Source organism: Mesoplodon bidens, assembly GCF_964165515.1.
Source record: "Mesoplodon bidens genome assembly, chromosome: 15".
Taxonomy (NCBI): domain Eukaryota; kingdom Metazoa; phylum Chordata; class Mammalia; order Artiodactyla; family Ziphiidae; genus Mesoplodon; species Mesoplodon bidens.
Window position 1 is genome coordinate 49,944,632 of NC_138171.1, and position 20,605 is coordinate 49,965,236.

At 37.1% G+C, this 20,605-nt stretch overlaps 1 pseudogene across 1 annotated transcript; it reads right to left on the minus strand.

Annotated features, from left to right (window-relative positions):
- Window positions 1-4,865: 4,865 nt before the first annotated feature.
- Window positions 4,866-20,536, minus strand: LOC308628333 (transmembrane protein 180-like; annotated as a pseudogene). The gene is made up of 7 exons: window positions 20,500-20,536; window positions 20,283-20,352; window positions 16,396-16,570; window positions 14,649-15,419; window positions 13,343-13,404; window positions 8,252-8,458; window positions 4,866-4,992 (listed from the first exon to the last, which is right to left on the minus strand). The product of its transcript is annotated as a transmembrane protein 180-like (transcript).
- Window positions 20,537-20,605: the final 69 nt, after the last annotated feature.

The window sequence follows — 20,605 nt, forward strand, 5'->3', positions numbered from 1 at the left end:
CGAATAAGTGAACTGGAAGACAGAATCGTGGAAAAAGAATAAATCCTAACCCTAATCCTAAAAATCTTCCAACAAACAAAACGTCCAGGACCAGATGGCTTCACGGGGGAATTCTATCAAACATTTAGAGAAGAGCTAACATCTATCTTCTCAAACTCTTCCAAAGAGTTGCAGAGGGAGTAACACTCCCAAATTCATTCTACGAGGGCACCATCACCCTGATACCAAAACCAGACAAAGATACTACAAAAAAAAGAAAATTATAGACCAATATCACTGATGAACATAGACGCAAAAATCCTCAACCATATACTAGCAAACAGAATCCAACAACACATTAAAAGGATCATACAACATGATCAAGTGGGATTTGTCCCAGGAATGCAAAGATACTTCAATATATGCAAATCAATCAATGTGATACACCATATTAACAAATTAAGGAATAAAAACTATATGATCATCTCAATACATGCAGAAAAAGATTCTGACAAAATTCAACACCGATTTATGATAAAAACTCTCCAGAAAATGGGCAAAAAGGGGACCTAGCTCAACATAATAAAGGCCATATATGACAAATCCACAGCAAACATCATTCTCAATGGTGAAAAACTGAAAGCATTTCCACTAAGATCAGGAACAAGACAAGGATGTCCACTGTCACCACTCTTATTCAACATAGTTTTGGAAGTCCTAGCCACAGCAATCAGAGAAGAAAGAGAAATAAAAGTAATATGAATTGGAAAAGAAGTAAAACTGTCACTGTTTGCAGATGACCTGATGCTATACATAGAAAATCCTAAAGATGCCACCAGAAAACTACTAGAACTAATCAAGGAATTTGGTAAGGTTGCAGGATACAAAATTAATGCACAGAAATCTCTTGCATTCCTATACACTAACAACAAAAGATCAGAAAGAGAAATTAAAGAAACAATCCCATTTACCATTGCAATATAAAGAATAAAACACCAAGGAATAAACTTACCTAAGGAGGCAAAAGACCTGTACTCAGAAAACTATAAAACACTGATGAAAGAAGTCAAAGATGACATAAACAGACAGAGAAATATACCATGTTCTTGGATTGGAAGAATCATTGTGAAAATGACTATACTACACAAAGCAATCTACAGATTCAGTGCAATCCCTATCAAATTACCAATGGCATTCTTCACAGAATTAGAACAAAAAATTTTACAATTTGTATGGAAACACAAAAGACCCCGAATAGTCAAAGGAATCTTGAGAAAGAAAAATGGAGCTGGAGGAATCAGGCTCCCAGACTTCAGACTACACTACAAAGCTACAGTAATCAAGACAGTATGGTACTGGCACAAAAACAGAAATCTAGATCAATGGTACAGGATAGAAAGCCCAGAGATAAACCCACGCACATATGGTCACCTAATTTATGACAGAGGAGGCAAGAATATACAATGCAGAAAAGAAAGCCTCTTGAATAAGTGGTGCTGGGAAAACTGGACAGCTACATGTAGAAGAATGAAATTAGAACACTCCCTAACACCATACACAAAAATAAACTCAAAATGGATTAAAGACCTAAATGTAAGGCCGAACACTATAAAACTCTTAGAGGAAAGCATAGGAAAAACATTCTTTGACATAAACCACAGCAAGATCTTTTTTGACCCACCTCCTAGAGTAATGAAAAAGAAAACAAAAATAAACAAATGGGACCTAAAGAAAAGCTTCTGCACAGCAAAGGAAACCATAAACAAGATGAAAAGAAAATCCTCAGAATGGGAGAAAATATTTGCAAACAAAGCAACAGACAAAGGATTAATCTCCAGAATATACAAACAGCTCATGCAGCTCAATATCAAAAAACAAACATTCATGAAACTTACTGTGATAATCATTTCATGTGGTATGTAAGTCAAATCATATGCTCTGCACCTTAAACTTATACAGCGCTGTATGTCAATTATATCGTAATAAAACTGGAAGAGAGGGACTTCCCTCATAGTCCAGTGGCTAAGACTCTGCGCTCCCAATGCAGGGGGCCCAGGTTAGATCCCTGGTCAGGGAACTAGATCTCACATGCCACAACTAAGAGTTTGTATGATGCAACTAAGAGCCCACATGTCACAACTAAAAGATCACGTGCCGCAACGAAGATCCTGCATGCTCAACGAAGACCCGGTGCCTCCAAATAAATAAATAAATACTAAAAAAAAAAAACTGGAAGAGAATAAATACATTGTGATTTTGGCAAAAGAATAGACAATTAGATCAATGGAGCACAATGGAGAGGCCAGAAGTAGTCCCACATAAATACAGTCAACTGATCTTTGACCAAGGAGCAAAGGCAATAAAATGTCTTTTCAACAAATGATGTTAGAACAACTAGACATCTACATGCCAAAATATGAATCTAGAAACAGACCTTGTACCCTTTACAAAAATTAACTCAGAATGGATCACAGAACTAAATGTAAAATGCAAAACTATAAAATTCCTAGAAGATAGACTAGGAGAAAATCTAGGTGTCAGTGACTTTTTAGATATAACATGAAAGGCACAATACATGAAAGAAATCATTGATAAGCTAGACTACATTAAAATTAAAAACTTCTGCTCTGCCAAAGACACTGTCAAGAGAATGACAAATCACCAACTGGGAGAAAATATTTGCAAAAAGTATATCTAACAAAGGACTGATATCCAAAATACACAAAGAAATCTTAAAACTCAAGAATAAGAAAACTAAGGACCTGATTTAAATATGGGCAAAAGACCTGAAGAGACACCTCACTAAAGACATACAGATGGCACATAAGCATATGAAAAGATGTTCCAGATCATATGCCATCAGGGAATTCCAAATTAAAACAAGATACCACTATACACCTATTGGAATGGCCAAAATCCAGAACAATGACAACACCAAATGCTGATGACGATGTGGAGATACAAGAACTCCCATTTCTTTTCCAGTGAGATTTCAAAATGGTATATTCACTTTGGAAGACAGGTTGGCAGTTTCTTAGAAAAGGAAACATACTTTTATAATATGATCCAGCAATTGTGTTCCTTGGTCTTTACCCAAAGGAGTTGAAAACTTATGTTCACACAAAAACCTGCACATGATGTTTATAGCAGCTTTATTCATAATTGTCAAAACTTGGAAGCAACCAAGATGTCCTTTAGTAGGTGAATGAATAAACAAACTGCAGCGTATCCAGACAATGGAATCTTAATCAGTGCTAAAAAGAAATGAGCTATCAAGCCATGAAAAGAAAAGGAGGGATCTTAAATGCATATTACTAAGTGAAAGAAGCCAATCTGAAAAGGTATGATTCCAACTATGTGACATTCTGGAAAAGGCAAAACTATGGAGACAGTAAAAAAATCAGTAGTTGTCAGGGTTGGTGGGAAGGAGGGATGGATAGGCAGAGCACAGAGGATTTTTAGGGCAGTGAAGACACACGTCATTATACATTTGTCAAAACCCACAGAATGTGTAACACCAAGCACGAACCCTAGTGTAAACCATGGACTTGGGTGATAAGGATTATAATCATGGATTATAACATTTGTACCACGCTGGTGCGGGATGCTGATAGTGGAGGAAGCAGTTCGTGTGGGAAGGCAGAGAATTTACAGGAACTCTGTGTACTTTCTGCCCAGTGTTGTTGTGACCCTACGACTGCTTTAAAAAATAATGTCAAATAAACAAATGAATAAATCCTCCACTGCCTCACCATCACCATTTACCTCATAGTGAAACCAAGGTAACAAAGGAGGGCTGCAAGGATCTACGGGATTTGGTCTCCCCGCTGCTCACTCTGCTCCAGTCATGCTGGCAGCCTCCTCGGCAGACCTAGTGCCAGGCATGCTGCACTCAGTGCTTCTGCACTCATTGTGCTTTCTGCCGGGAATACTCTTCCCAAAGAGCACCCTGGTTCCCTCCCACCTTCCTTCAGGTCTTTACTCAAATGTCATCTCCTTGGCAGTGAGGCCTTCCCATCACCTTATTTAAAAATGCAGCTTTCCCCAAGCCTTCCTGTTCTTCTTGTTTTATTTTTCTCCAGAGGACTTCTCACCAACTAACATACTATGTATTTTACTTAGCTAATTTCTTGTCTGCCTGCCTCCCTCCCACTAGAATGTAAGCTGTGTGAGGGCAGAGGCTTCTGTGGTTTTGTTCCCTGTTGTTCATTGCCTTACCACTGAGCCTAGGATGTGGTAGGCTCTCAACAACGTTTGTTGAGTGAATAAATGAATACCTTAGTGAGAGTTCTCTCATGCTTCTGGATATCTGCCATGCTGTATTGTCTGCCTGGAATGACATTCTTCTGTGTTCAGAAGAGAAAAATCCCACTCAGCCTCCAAATTCAGCTCAAGAAACCCTTCTTTTGCAAAGGGCTCCCTGACTTTAGGGAGACAGAGGCAGGAACCTCTTCCCTGCATTACCAAAGTGTCCATTATCACCAAAGGCTGGTGGGACCTTACACAGTGCTTCACAATCTGTGGGGCTTTGGAGTCTCCTTATTCATCTTGTATGCCCAGAACCTTTGAACCTAGCAGATAATAGCACGCCCTCAGAAACATTTGTGGAATGAAATAATAAATGAGTGAATGACTTAGAAAAGCAATCAGTATGTAGCTTAGTGTGAATTACATAGACATTTGTAGCATACATAATTTAAAGAATACCCTTAAAGATATTCCTATTGAAGTTCCTTTGACATGAATACTTTTTATTGTAGTTTACTCAAGATCTATAAATTAATGACTAACAATGCCCAAAGTCTAAGATACTGCCTAGTAATCAGTGTAAGAGGCTGAGTTTGCTTTCATATTTCTATTACATTATTTCAAAGCATTTTTTTTCTCTACCTTTTGTTTGGGTTTCCATATCCATACTGGTTTAGCCTAGAGAGTATCATCATGGGAGCTAAAGACTGAGCAGGTTTGGTAAATAAAGCATTGATGCCAAAGACCATTGAGGAAAGGGGTGACCTGGAACAGAAAAAAGTAGCATGTGTCTACATCACACACAAATTACATGTGTGTATATATGTACATGTATATACATATATATGTATACAAGTATCAAGGACCTTTTGGCTATTAAGTCCTCCTTGAGCCTAAATAGACAATAATAGAAATAGTTTAAAAAATGCTAACCATCATCTGATAATGCAGGGTTGCCACAAACATGCATCGAGCAAGTCTATTGGAGCCATTTTTCCAATGGAATTTGCTCACTTTGTGTCTCTGTGTCACATTTTGGTAATTCTTGCAATATATCAAATGTTATCATTATTATTACAGTAAGTCCCCTACATATAAACGAGTTCTGTTCCAAGAGCGCGTTCGTAAGTCTAATTTGTTCGTAAGTCCAACGAAGTTAGCCTAGGCACCCAACTAACACAATCGGCTATATACTGCTGCCTTTACGCTTGCTTCTGGACGTCCTGGGCTTGAAATAAAGATACTGTACTACTGTACTCTACAGAGTACTGTACAGTAAAGTACACAAAAGCACAACCACTTGTAGCAGATGTACGCACATGACAATGTAAGCCAGACACGTGAACTAACTTATGTGATTGGACATGCAAATGCACGTTCGCATCTTTGAAAGTTCACAACTTGAAGGTTCATTTGTAGGGGACTTACTGTATATTTGTTACGGTGATCTGTGATCAGTGATCTTTGATGTTACTATTGTAGTTGTTTGGACATTTCATTTTAAGCAATAAAGTATTTTTAAATTAATGTATGTACATTTTTTAGACATAATGCTATTTCACACTTAATATACTACACTATTGTATGAACATAACTTTTATATGCACTGGAAAACCAAGAAATCTGTGACTTGCTTTATTGCAATATTTGCTTTATTGCAGTGGTCTGGAACTGAACACACAATATCTCCAGTACCAATATGTATTATTTCATTTAAGCTCTGCAACAACCCCATGAGGAAGATATTATCACTCCTATTTTAGGGATGGGAGGACAGACTAACTTGTCCATAGTCACACAGCTAGCAACTAGTAGAACTGGAATTCATACTTAAGTCTTTCTGCCCAAATTTTATAAAGGATTACTTTAATATGTTCTCTGTAAGAATCCTGCCATATCATTTTTTGATAATTTAGTTATATCACATAAAATAAATCAAGTGCATTGACTGAGTAATCTGAAATTTTGTCATATTTCAACTAATGATGGAAACCTTGAAACTAAGGAAGAAGAGAAGAAAAAGGGGAGGTGAAGAAAGGGAAGAAAAAAAGAAAAGGAAAGGAAAGAAGGGAAAAGATGAGGCCAGAGAATTGGAAGAAGATTGCTTTGATGGTAAGAGCTTGAGATTCATTCCCAGTTCTTCAATCTGCTGGTTACATTACCTTGGGAAAGTTAACCCCTCAAGAGTTTTAGTTTCCTGAAAATGGGGATAATTATGATTTCATGATAATATAATAATACAACTGCTGTCTGTATCCTCCACTAGACTGTCAGTGCCATAAAGGTAAGTGTTACATTTGCTTTGGCTCCCTGCATTAAGTTCTTATCCGACATGATCAGGACGACAGTTGACTGAAGCCAAAAATCATTTTCAGAAAACAAGACATTGACCATTCTATTTCAACTTAACTATACTCATTCACCAATCTTTTCTTTAAGTACAGGTCCACTGATGAAAGTGCTGCGCCATCTTTCCGGCATGTATAGTATCCATAGGATATGATCTATGGTTTCTACTATCAGTTATAGAGAGAACCTAAAGTTGTTCACAAGGCAATCTAAGAACAGAATACCTTTAGATTTTTATGACTTTTCCCCAAAACATTTACAGTTCTCATCACATCAAATTTGGTAGTAATTTTTTTACACTTAATCTTTATCAAGTCTTTCTAAAGCATTCAACTTAGTTTTCATAGAAATAACTTTCATTTCATACTTATATTTCCTAAGTTTATAAAATATAAGTGTAATTAAGTGTTGTAATTATAATAACAATTGCATCTGACGTTAACCAATTTGAAACAAGAAGTACTGACTCTTGGTAAGGACATAACTTATGGGAACAGAAAAGCACATGTGTCTTCAAGAGTAGCCATTCAGTCAGAAGCATACAGCATGTGCATAGGAGAGAGTATGTTTTAGAAAGGATCTGTTACAAGACCTGCTGTATTGTATCCCCAGCATTGACCACAGTGCCTGACATATAGGAGGCAATCAATAAATATTTGTTGAGTCAATAATTCTCCCACACATGGCTGGTGTGTGACTTGAATGAGCAAAAGCCATACAGTGCTTACACACATTGGCATTTGATAAATGTCAGTGCCCTTCCCTTTCCAACTGTTTGAGGCATTTTATTCATTTGTACCCAGTCTCATTCAAAAAGAATTTGAGGGTTATAAGATGTTTACTGACGTTTCTTCTTGTTAACTTATTCATGTTTTTAAAAAGTGATTTGAGCCGGTCATTTTTCTAGGCACTAGGGACACGGTCCTGAACCTTAAGGAGCTCACCACCTTGCTCATCACTCCAAATATGACTTAGCAACAAACCCTGAAACAGGAAAGAAATTATATAAGGAAGAAGTCACCAAGCTGGATTGGCAAAGCTTCCTTCAATTTAAGTTGCATTAAAAAAAAAAAAGCCATGCAGTTTCTACAAAGCTAATAAAGACTATGCCAGTCTTAAAATAATACAGTCCTCTCTAATCCATAAAATAGGGCACTATCACAAAATATTTGCCCATCAAGTGAATTTTATAGCTGATCTAAAGCGTTTATAATAACCATACCAAGGAACAAAACCTCTCATCATCAGCTTACACTTTTTAAAGTAAAAGAGGATAAGATGGACTTTGATTTTCAATTTTAATTCTTGTGATGTCACAGGGCGAAGGTCATTTTGCCTGATCATCCAGTGTAATAATGCATATTGCAATATTATAACATAAAGTTATCTGAGGTTTCACTTTGGTTTCTGAGATTTAACCTTGTTGTAGCATTGGCTGTGTGAAGCTGAGGTATAAAAAATTATGATGTCCTTTCAAAAGCAGAGAAAACTTGCCCAGGGTGAACAATTATGAATATCCTATTATGTTCTGCTCTCTGATTCCCAATGATGCCTCTTATGATCATCTTTCAGTTATGTGATTTGTAATGGCAATGTAACTGAGATATGGAGACTCTGATAGGTCCTGCCTCCATGTGATATTTTTATAGCTAATATTTGAAAAAATATTACTTACTGCCAATTGAACTTCAGTAAATCTGCATTGACCATGTCAGCTAGTGGCAGATTAAATGAGCAAAAAGAAGCTTGCACAATCACCCTAGAAACAATTTTAAATACACAAATGAAAATTCCATAACTAGGAGGCACAGATTTGTTTAAAAACCAAACATCAAATAAAAGTAGACATTCGGTTTGCAAAAAGGAAAAATGAAATAATATACTATAAAAGTAAACATATATTAGGCACACACTTCTATTCTCCCAAAATATATCTATGAATATATAATTCTCTTTTAAAAATAAAATAACTACATTTTAAAAAATTTACTATGCTTTTTCCTCATTCCCAGATGACTGCTCATTAAATCTGCTTAAATTACGGATAGGTTCTAAAGAACAAAACATGCCATGAAATTCATCAGACATTTTTTCTCTTTATTTTTCCTTTTTTCCCCTTTTATTTCCTATAGTTGATCTGCCTTAATTAAAATGAACTTTCTAGCTTTATGAGCATGGTAATAATGACATGGTGTTTTTTTGGTTTATATTTTAAACAGCATAAATATTTTGTAAACTGCACAATAGAACAGAAGAAATGAGAATCCATTATCTCTCATTCACATAAGCATATACTTTTTAAAATTATCTTTGATAACAGAAGGCAAGTATAGCAGATATTTTAAATTTTTTTAGTTTAAATTTATAATCTACTACTTATGTTTGCTAATTCTTTACCATAAGCTAAGGGAAGGTAGATTATCTTCTTACATTTCTTTTGCACAGTCTTTATCCCATGCAAAATAAAAATGAGCTAAGTAAAATATTATATATAAGTAGTAAGTATTTAATAATATAAATTCCAATATATTTTAACTGGAGAAGCATTTAGAAATCTTCTAGTTCAACATCACATCCAATACAGAAATCTCTTGATGTCAAGATAGGAAAGTTAAGAACTATAAAAGGACATATAACATTTTAGTTATGATAGAAGAATAAAAATGGAGGGATGGTTTAAGTAAAAAAAAAAAAGCAAACAAAATTTTTTATTCTAAAAATCTCTATCAAGATGTCCTTTTAAATGATATAGCCAAGGCCACTATTGTAGATTTATAGAATAGCTATCTATGTGGGGTTCTAATATCTTGACGTTTCACAGAGATTCAATCCTTTGGGTTAATTAGTATACTCTCCGTTACCAATGTATTCAAAATGCAAGTAAGTCTTCATGAAAATTTTCTCAAATTGTTCCAGTAGGGACCTGTGGCTAACAATATTTTCATAATTCTACTAGATTCATGTTGAGAGCTCAATCACATTTTTTTACTGCATTTCTTGCTACCAATGAAAAAGTTCATTGTTCTAGACCAAAAAGTTAGTGCTAAATATACATATGTACATTAACAAAGATTAGAAGATCCTCTTTGTTTTCAGTTTTAAGAAGTATATCATTTAGCCCTGAACTGTTTTCACTAACCAAATGTGCGTACATTACAATTAGAGAATTTTTAATGATGTAAGTATAATACCAATATTCTTTAATAAAAATAAGGGGTTTTCCCCCTGACTGATTTTTTTGGTTTAATTCTGTACTTGCAAGGAACAAGAGCACTTTTTTTTTAAATATTAAAACAATGTCTCAGTGACTGATGGGATCCAAGGCATTTCCTAGAGTTCTCTAAGGTAAAGTATGTAAAACACCCCAGCAAGTCCCCTTATATTCCTATATTTAATAATAATATTGTAAATTTATACAGTTCCACATATTGAAATGAAGTTTCTTGTTTTCAATCTCTAATACATAAATACTATACAAAATATAAGAAAGTAATAATGTAAGAAATATGTGACAAAGTGGAGAAAGATTTTGAAATCAGATGTCCCTAGGTTTGAATTCCAGCTTTGCCACTTTTATCAGCTGTTCATTCATAGACAAGTTTCTTTACCTAAGAGGCATTTCCTCCCACTAGCACTCCCTCTCCCTCTCTGTCTCTGTCTCTCTCATCATATAAAATACTTAATAATTGTTCCTTATTACTTTTCTGTCCAATGTGAAAAGATATGAGTCAGGGACTTCCCTGGCGGCACAGTGGTTAAGAATCCGCCTGTCAGTGCAGGGGACATGGGTTCGATTCCCTGGTCTGGGAAGATTCCACATGCCACGGAGCAACTAAGCCCGTGTGCCACAACTACTGAGCTAGCGCTCTAGAGCCCGCAAGTCACAACTGCTAAGCCCGTGCACCACAACTACTGAAGCCTGCGTGCCTAGAGCCGGTGCTCCGCAACAAGAGAAGCAACTGCATTGAGAAGCCCGTGCACCGCAACGAAGAGTAGCCCCCGCTCGAGGCAGCTAGAGAAAGCCCGCGTGCAGCAACAAAGACCCAATGCAACCAAAAATAAATAAGTAAAATTAAATTAAAAACCATTATCTTAAAAAAAAAGATACGAGGGCTTCCCTGGTGGCGCAGTGGTTGAGAGTCCGCCTGCCGATGCAGGGGACACAGTTTCGTGCCCCGGTCCGGGAAGATCCCACATGCCGCGGAGCGGCTGGGCCCGTGAGACATGGCCGCTGAGCCTGCGCGTCCGGAGCCTGTGCTCCGCAACGGGAGAGGCCACAGCAGTGAGAGGCCCGCGTACCGCAAAAAAAAAAAAAAAAAAAAACAAATAAATATGAGCCAATGATGAGTAATATAACGACAAAAAAGAGACTACTTTTTCTTTTACTAAAGCAAAGCCTTCTACAAACTGAGGGTTTTGGCTCTCCATTCATGTGTTTATTGAGTAGAAGCTTGTGAAAAATGTGTCCCAGAACAAGTGTTGGCAAACAAATGCCAAAGCCTAAATCAAAACAGAGATAAAGGCAATGCTGTGTTTACAGTGAAAGTTTAATAAATATTTGCTGCACTGAGATTTAATAATACAAGCTAACATTTCTAGAGTGTTTATTTTGTGCCAGCAACCATTTTAAGTACTTTGTATGTCTTCATTCATTTAATCCTCAGAATAATTCCAATCCGTAGGTACCACTTTTATTCTCATTTTACAGAGAAGGAAACTGAGACACAGAGAGCTTCAGTAACTTACCCAGGGTCAGACAGCTAATAAGTGGGGAGGCAGACTTCTCCCTGGCAGACTCCATGCTCCTATAACCCATTTACTGTTCTGCCTCTTGGAGGGTCATGGGATGTGGAAGAGTCACAGACCGATTAAAACAGTTATTAGAGAGAAAAAGCACTTGCTCATTCTTTTCTCCTTTCATTTATTCAATTCCTCAAAAAGAAAGCCACTGGGAAGACAGCCTGAGAAAATGAAAATACAGTGCTTAGCCTTCGTTACCAAAACCAATAGGTAGAATGTTAAAGTGACTTAGCTACATAAATAACAACAAATTCCAACAAGCTGTCATTTTTTTACCCCAATAATTTATACGTGTCACTTCTTTAGAAATTAAGAATAAAATTTAAGGCAAATTTGGATTTCCACTTTATAATGATTTTTTTATTGAGATAAACAGAAATTCATATGTTAGTGTGAAGGCTTGAGAAAAAGGATTGTTGAAATCTTTTGGCCATACTTCTCTTAAAATTTAATAGCCAAGAGAGACTGGGAGAAAATATTGCTGAACATATATCCAACAAAGCACCTTTACTGAGAATACATAATATATTGAATATATAAAGTATTCTTACAATTCAACAATATACAATTCAATTAAAAAATAATTAAAGATTTAAACAAATAATTCACCAAAAAGATATATGGGTGGCAAGTAAGTACATTAAAAGATGCTCAACATCATTAGCAGTCATTAGGAAAATGCAAATCAAAACCACAATAAGATACTGCTACACACCTACTAGTATAGCCAAAACTAAAAAGCCTGATATAATATTGAGGAGAATGTGGAGGAACTGGAAAACTTATACATGATTGGGAGGAAAGTAAAATGGTGCAACCACTTTGGAAAACAGCTTGTCAGTGTCTTTAAAAGTTAAACATTTACCTACCATGCAGTTCAGCCATTCTACTCCTAGGGGTTTACCCAAGAGAAAGGAAAGCATATGTCCATACAAAGATTGACATGTATACACTGATGTGTATAAAATTGATGACTAATAAGAACCTGCAGTATAAAAAAATAAATTAAAATTAAATTAAAATTTATCTAAAAAAAAAAGACACAAATTTTCACAGCAGCTTTATTTGTAATAGCCAAAAACTGGAAACCACCAAATGCCCATTAAAAAGTGAACAGGTAAACAAACTGTGGTATATCCACACAATGGAATATTATTTGGCAATAAAAAGGAATGAAATCTTGATACCACAGCAACATGACTAAAGACTCCAGACCAAAAAATAGTACGTATTGTATTATTCCATTTATATAAAAATCTAGAAAATGCAAACTAAGGAAGAATTAGAGGGAGGGATTACAAGGACAATTTGGAGAGTGATGAGTATGTCTACTATTTTGATTGTGGTGATGGTTTCATGGTACATACATAGGTCAAAATGTACCAAGTCGTACAGTTTAAATATATGTAGTTTCTTGAGAGTCAATCATACCTCAATAAAACCATAACCAAAAAACTACGTTATTTCAACTCATTTTTTGTTTTTTTGAGATTATGAAATGTTCTAAAATTGACTGTGGTGGGAGTTCCCTTGTGGCCTAGTAATTAGGATTCCAGGCTTTCACCGCTTTGGCCCAGATTCAATCCCTGTTCGGGGAACTGAGATTCTGCAAGCCATGTGGCATGGCCAAAAAATTTAAAAATAAACAAAAATAAAATTGACTGTGGTGATGGTTGCACATATCTGCGAATATACTAAAAACCACTGAATTGTATACTTTAAATGGGTGAATTAATTGTATGGTATGTGAACTACATCTCAATTAAACTGCTTAAAAACATCTATCTATTGGGAATTCCCTGGTGGTCCAGTGGTTAGGACTCTGTGCTTCCACTCCAGGGGGCACGGGTTTGATCCCTGGTCAGGGAACTAAGATGCCACATGCCACTGGGTGTGGCCAAAAAAATAAAAATATCTATCTTTTTTTTTTTTAATTTATGTAAGAGTTTAACAAACTTTTTTTTACCTGGAGGAGATACTATAGGCAAGTACATGATTAAAAGTGGGAATGTATATATAGCCTAGAATCTGACAATAACAAGTAGAAACAAGAACTCAAACAGCTCCCCATTCTGAGTCAGCAAACAGCTTGAAAAACCTCAAACTGCCATGAAGGGGGAGCATCATTTTACTGTGTACACATAGTACCTGGGACATACTGATAAGCCAAAAACGCTACTCTATTTGGTAAACTCTGCTAAACAGACCACATAAACACAGTACACTTTAGAGAGAGAATCTTAAAGTGCACAACTCTAAAGGCCTCTGAGCCTCCCTTTTCTCATTTGGCAGGATGGGTCTTTCAAAGGTAGTTGTCAGGATTACACGAGATAATGTATACAATGTACTTGGCATAGTCCATTGCACATGGTAAACACTCAGAATATGTGAGTTATCAATATTATGGTATATACAGTAACCAAACTATGATATAGGCCTTGAGCTAATGGCAGAAAGGCAAATTCTATCCCTCATACTTTGCTTAAGGAAGTGTGGCAACACTTAGAACATTTCAGAACTACTTCTACCCCAAATGGTTTAAATCTTTTGGAAAGTTAGTAAACAATAAAAACTTGTCTATTTAGAATAACTTATTCTCTGAAGAGTATAGATAACAGATTTTAATTGTGAAAACAGGAAAAACCCATATCATAGGCTAGGTTAAGTCATATCTTTAGAGGATATATTTAGGTTAAGGGAAGCAATTTTATTCATCAACTCTCCAAATCGTGTAATAAACAACAGGCTGGTATATTTTTTGGAGGATACACCCTCTGCAATAATGGTCATGGCCATGGAATTTTACTAACGCTCTGGAATTCTAGGACTCCAGTCTTTTAGCCAAGTGTTTTTGAAACCTGGCTTCAGGAATCCATGATCAAGTAACTATTCTTCCTTGTAACAGTCACAGGAATCTTAAATGTCAGGATAAAGAAAAATGAGGTGCTCACAGGAAGCCATGTATTTTCCTCCGTAGTTGTGCAGAGGTTTAAATGAGGAAGCTCAGGAGAACAAAACTGAAAAGCTCAATGTTTAAAATATTACATTGCTCAGCTTTCTTGGGTTCTCCTTCCTTTTTTCCTTGCATCTCTTGTTTCCATTATATTTCTACAGAATCTTGTATAATTTCTGGGACTCTGAATCTTTGGGTCTCTTAATAAATGTGAATCATTTTTTCCAACTACTGATATAATCAGGTTTTTAATTCCTCAGCCAGGTAAGAGTTACATCTTTAATCCCTGTAGGAAGATACATGAAGAATCATCACATACCTGTGGGCAGATGAAGCCTGCCCCATACATGATGCTCCTTATGGAAGAAGGAAGAACATACTTAGGAATGAGATTATCAACAAAGATCATCATGAAGTTACTGAAGAAGGTTAAATGGAAGACTTGGAAGAAATTCATAGTCAGAAAAAGGCAAAAGTTTTTCTGGATCAAGATTTGTCGCATCAATGAGATGACGGAGGTCCAGGGGAGATCCTATTCAGTTTCTGAGAAAGGGTTTTCCTCAGGGCTTATTTTAGGTTCTTTTAAGGTGACTCACGTGGCGCATGCCAATGTAAAGGCTGGCAGTAGCAAGAATAGAATGACAACAGTGATGGCCTGAAAACTGAGCAAAATTTCCATGTTATCAGAGATGAGACCACAGAAAAGGATACTGGTAGATCCTACCAGTGATGCCACTTGGTTGATTTTAATAAGCTGAAGCCGACTAGTGAAATTAGTGAAAATAATTTAAATAATTAGCCGACTAGTGAAGTATCTAGTGAAAATTTCTGCAAACAGTACACACTGGGCTTGCTGAACAAAGGTAAGTGTGCTATTAAAAGCACATAATGATACCACCAGGTGAAGCCTACTAAGCCAGTCACCTTCATGATAGTACTTCCAAGGGAGCCAAGGAAGCAGGAAGGCTATTGCATATAAAGGGCCACCACACAAAACAGAACTATGATGATTGGAACAGCAGTCAGCCTAACAGTTGTTGTGAAAATACCCAGTCATGTCGTTAAGAGCATTCCAAATCATTAAAATCATCTAGGAGAAAAAAAAAAAAAACACCACAGGATTATTTTAGTATAGTTTATACTGATGAAAATGACCCCTGAATTTTTAATTAATGTGAAGTAACCAAAGTTGAGCTGAAAAAAAAGCTCATTGCTTCCAGTATCTGTAGGGGGTGTACATACTGAAATATTAATAATAATAATAACAGCTAATACTACCTCTCAAAAACAGTCTACATTCACTTTGTGTTTAGGCAAACAAGTTTTTACATGAATTATTTCATTAAATCCTTAAAACAACCCTATGAAGCAGGTAATATTATTATCCCTGCTTTACAAGGAAACTGAGGGCCAGATATGTTAAGCAACTTGCCAGGTTAATAAATGACAGAGCCACGGTTTGAGCCAAGGCAGATGACCCCCGAGTCTGTGCTTTCAATCATTATGCTACAGTGTCTCCCCACAAGGCACAAGGCCATGCCTCTGCAGAGTGATGGCCTGTTTACAGACCATGGCACAGTTTTACATAATTTCATTAGGAAAGGTTAAAATATTAGTGTTTGCCATCTCAAAATGGCAAAAACACTTATTAGATCAAGGATGTTATTGTTGGTAATAAACAAGTAACATTATAAACCATATGGGTTTTTAAGACCATGAACTCTATCCATCCTGACCATCTAATTGGTAATGAGTTACAATGAAATTTGTGAATACCATGGGTCATTTCAAAACATAGAATATCTTAATAATTCTAATTTTTCCACATAAGGGAATTTTCCAGATAACCAAAAGCTTACCCTTTAAACTCTAAAGCTGTTGTGTTTTGACAACCTTTCAAAAGTCTCTTTGCCCTTAAACAGAGGATCTTGGACATGGATAACCTCTTCTTGATAACTCTTTCAGCTCATGAGGAATCAGCTCTTTGGAAAATCACAGCAAAGCACAACTATGAGGAAGGAGAAACTCTGTCCTAAGGCGAAAGGACAACAAGGGCTCCATCTCACCTGCACTTGGTAAAAGGTCACTTCTGAAATCTTGTACAGGTGTAAAAACGCCTTTACACAGTAGAAATTGCAGATAGAATTTAGCATTTCAGTCCCTAATGTTATCCTAGAAAATGCCCAAGCAATGGTTTTGATATTTAAAAATGCCATTTTCCACACAGAGGAATTCTTCTTCCTTTAGTTTAAGAAAAAAAAGAAATGGTTAAAATTCACTGCTTGCATACACTAACTGATGAGTGCAAAATTCCACTGGACACTGGTTAATTTAAGTTAAATAAAAGTCCAAAACCACTAGCTGTGAATATGGAACGAGATTTAATACTTTACTTTCTTATCCACTCACTCAACAATTTGTGAGATGTTGCCAGGAACCCTAATTTGCATAGTGTGGCTTTACTTGAATATATTTTTAATATCTCTTCTAACTTATAAAAGTGAAATATATTCAAGAGTTTAGACATGTTTAACTAGTGGTCAGGGAGATGTGTTTATGGCAGTATTATCCTCCCTACTTGGGAGTTTACAACAGAAAAAAAACAATGAAGTGACATCCTTTAGCAAGTGTCAAAGAGAAGGAATAGAAGCAAGCCCTTCATCTTAGCATAAAGTTGTCCATTCAGTAGTACAGACTTGCACTGGAAGATTTATTTTTGATCTTCTCCTGACATCATATGTAACTTAGGCCCAAAGGACATGGCTAAGATGGATATAGAAAGAACACATTTTGGTCCTTGCTCTGATGTAAATGTTCCTCTTAAATCTGGCATATTGTCTTACCCTTTCAGGGACTTGATTTAACCAACTGGAAAACAGGAAAAGGTTAACCAAGCAAGAGGTAGGTATAGACTCATCTTGCTTTTTTAATCTTGACTATAGTTTTAAGATAACACCATGGGGCTTCCCTGGTGGTGCAGTGGTTAAGAATCCGCCTGCCAATGCAGGGGACACGTGTTCAAGTCCTGGTCTGGGAAGATCCCACATGCCACAGAGCAACTAAGCCCGTGTGCCACAACTACTGAGCCTGCGCTCTGGAGCCCACGAGCCACAACTACTGAGCCCGCGTGCCTAGAGCCCGTGCTCCGCAACAAGAGAAGCCATTGCAATAAGCAGCCCGTGCACCACAATGAAGAGTAGTGCCCACTCGCCACAACTAGAAAAAGCCCACATGCAGCAACGAAGACCCAATGCAGCCATAAATAAATAAATAAATAAATAAATAAAAAAGATAACACCATGATTTTCCTGTTTTATAATGGGCAGGTCTAAAAATCTTACTGAAGCAGAAAACAAAAATATTCAGATAATTCGAGAGATATTACCTGCTTAAACAATTCTTGGGAATTAAGCAGGAACCTCAGTCTATATTACCCAATTTCTTAGAGAAGGGGAGAGCAAGTTAGAAGGGGGAAGTGGGCATCTGGCTCAAATGATCAAATTACTTAAGTGCCTGAGTTTCATTTTGCATCGGGTAGGTACAAAATGATTTTAATTCAATGGGAAGTAGAGCCCTAGAATTATCAAAAAGGGTTATGAAACCCATATGCAGACCAAGCATTGTCTGTAAACAGAATAAAGAATATTTTGCCCATTTGTGTACTAGCTTTCTTAAAATGTTTGTAGATTCTGCTGTAATGATACAAAACAAATACTTGAACTGTTATCATTATGCATTCTCAAACTCTTGAAAAATACAAGTACTATTATGTGGAGGTCAGCCAACATTTTTGGCTTTAAAGGTAATTCTCAGGTTTGGAAACGCTGGGAACTACTGTTGAAGACCTCACTCTAGGGAGTTACTTTTTGGCATAAGTGAGAATGAAGACTGAAGCTGAGGCCACAGGGTTACTAAGAGAGCCAAAACCAAGGGAGTCAGTAGAACCAAAAGCCAAGATACAAATTTAGCCCACCAAAATCTAGGCACTCTTTCTTAGTTTTATTTCAGGCACGCTAAAACAAGAAGCATGCCACACCTTCTGAACTGATCTATCATTAAGTCAGAAGGCAGGTATTTATAAACTCAGAATTTTGCAAAGAGTCATGAGCTTGCTTAGTTGAGTTCAAATTTTTTTAAAAGATTTTGAGTTAAGCACCCATCCTGTCTGAAACATAAGGTTTATATGACATATATATATATGGTGAATATAAGGTTTTAATAACATTACAAAAAACTCCATAGCCTAAACTTCTGTTTATATATTTTTAGAGGAGGAAGTAAAAATCTTATTTCTATCCGCAAAAGGAACTATCAATATTTTGCTTTAGATTATTTTCATCGTAATAAACACTTATTTCAGTAGGTATCAAACTGAAAATCACCACTTAACAATCTTTTTAAAGCCAACACTACTATCTAAAAACTCCCCTTACCTGATTTTACTATAGCAACAAAGCACCAAAGAACAAGAATAGTGTATCTTTACAACCAGGAATAAAGGATTTCTGAAACTGGTTCTTCTGTAACACAAAATGTTTTATACAGAAGAGTTTAAAAGAAGCAAAACGGTGTAATGATTAGGGTGGGCAGGTGCACAAAATACTGGTGAATTATTAAATGAAACCCAAAACCCTCCTTTTAGAATCAGCTTGGGTTGTTATTCACTAACCTATTACTAAACCGAATAATAATGTTGCTGAAGAGGCTGCTTATGATTGCTTCTCAGCTATGACTACATAGACTCTAAAAGAATGATGGAAACCCCTCCAAAGCAGGGTTTTTAGCACTGGAAGCTAACTTGTCTTTTTCAGTGCAGTTTTTGTTCAAGCTTTTGCAGGGGGAAAAAAGTTTCCCCAAATAGTGTACTTAAAAAGAACACACTAATACTAAAAGGCATAAAGTCTGGTATGTGGGGTTTTGTGGGGGGGATTGCCATTTAAAATCATCAATAACTTTAATTCTCCAGACTGTTCTTTTTCATTGTTGTTTTGTGTTTGTTTTTTGAAGAATGTTAAAGAGCATTTCAATACAGTTTCCTATTTGACCCGGAGTCAAAAGGAGTTTTGCCATGGAGAAAAAGCACTTTCAATCTTGCAGATTAGTGGCTGTGAAAGATGAGTCTCTTGAAGGTCAGAGGCATGATTCCAGCCCTTCAGCTTCCACAAATCACCATCAGCAAATCCTAAATCCAATCATCTCTCTTTCCAAAGAGGTTTCTCTGTAGTGACTTACTTGTAAATTAAGATAGTTGGTTTTAGTTATTTTCTTTTGGCTCTGGATTAATAATATCTCTACCAGAATATTGACAACCAGGGCAGTACAAGCTACACAGGAGACCTAGCTTCTTTCTTAGCAATAAAAAGTAGATCCGTTACATTTTACCTTTTAGTATACCTGGATTCAGAAGAAAAGGATTTGTGAGTTTACCATTCCTCTTTTATTACCTCTTCCACGTTTATTGGCTGGCATTCTACTCTAAGCTGTCTTCTGTCAGCCGTACCTTTACCATTACATCAAGGCTGAGAACACTGACCTTCTGGTCTGTCACCCTACTTTAGAATTTCTGGGCTTTGTCTGCACGATGATGGTAAAAGCCACAACCCATGAGCCGTATTTATTTTGTTTCTGTCCGTGGAGAACAGCGTTCACTGTCCTGCTGGCCATCAAGTGCTCGGGCTGCATTCTCTTCTTTCCAGGTGTAACGTCATGACTTCAGATGCTTAACTGTGCAGTTAGCTTCAACTGCACCCCTTCCAGCCCCCAGATACTCAGGTAGGTCTGAGGCCCACCATTTCAGGGGGACTGAGTACAAATTCTCAGCGGGTTAGAGGCTCAGATATCAAGGAAAAAACAGCTAACTGCTCTAAACTTCCGACCGACCCTCAATTTCCCCGCATTAAGCAGATCAAATCTGGGAGTCAAAAGACCAGTAGAGGCCGGCGGGGCAGCGGACCTCGGTGTCCCGGCACTCCTCGCGCCTCCCGTCCGCAACCGCTCACTGCTCGGAGGCCGGACTCCTGCCCCTCACACTCACGCAGGCCGTCCATCGGCCGGACACCCATCACAGGGGCCGCGGAGGCCGCCACCTCTACACCCCAGCAACCCGAACGTACACCCAGAGGCGACTCAAAACAGAGGAAGGGGCGGCGCCTTCGGCCGCACCCCTTCGCCTTTTCCCGCCTCCTTTGTTTCCTTCGGAGTCGCCATTGGCTGCTTGCCCTTGAGCCCGGGCGAACCGCGGGCCTGTAGTGAGAAGCGATTGAATGACGTCGCCGC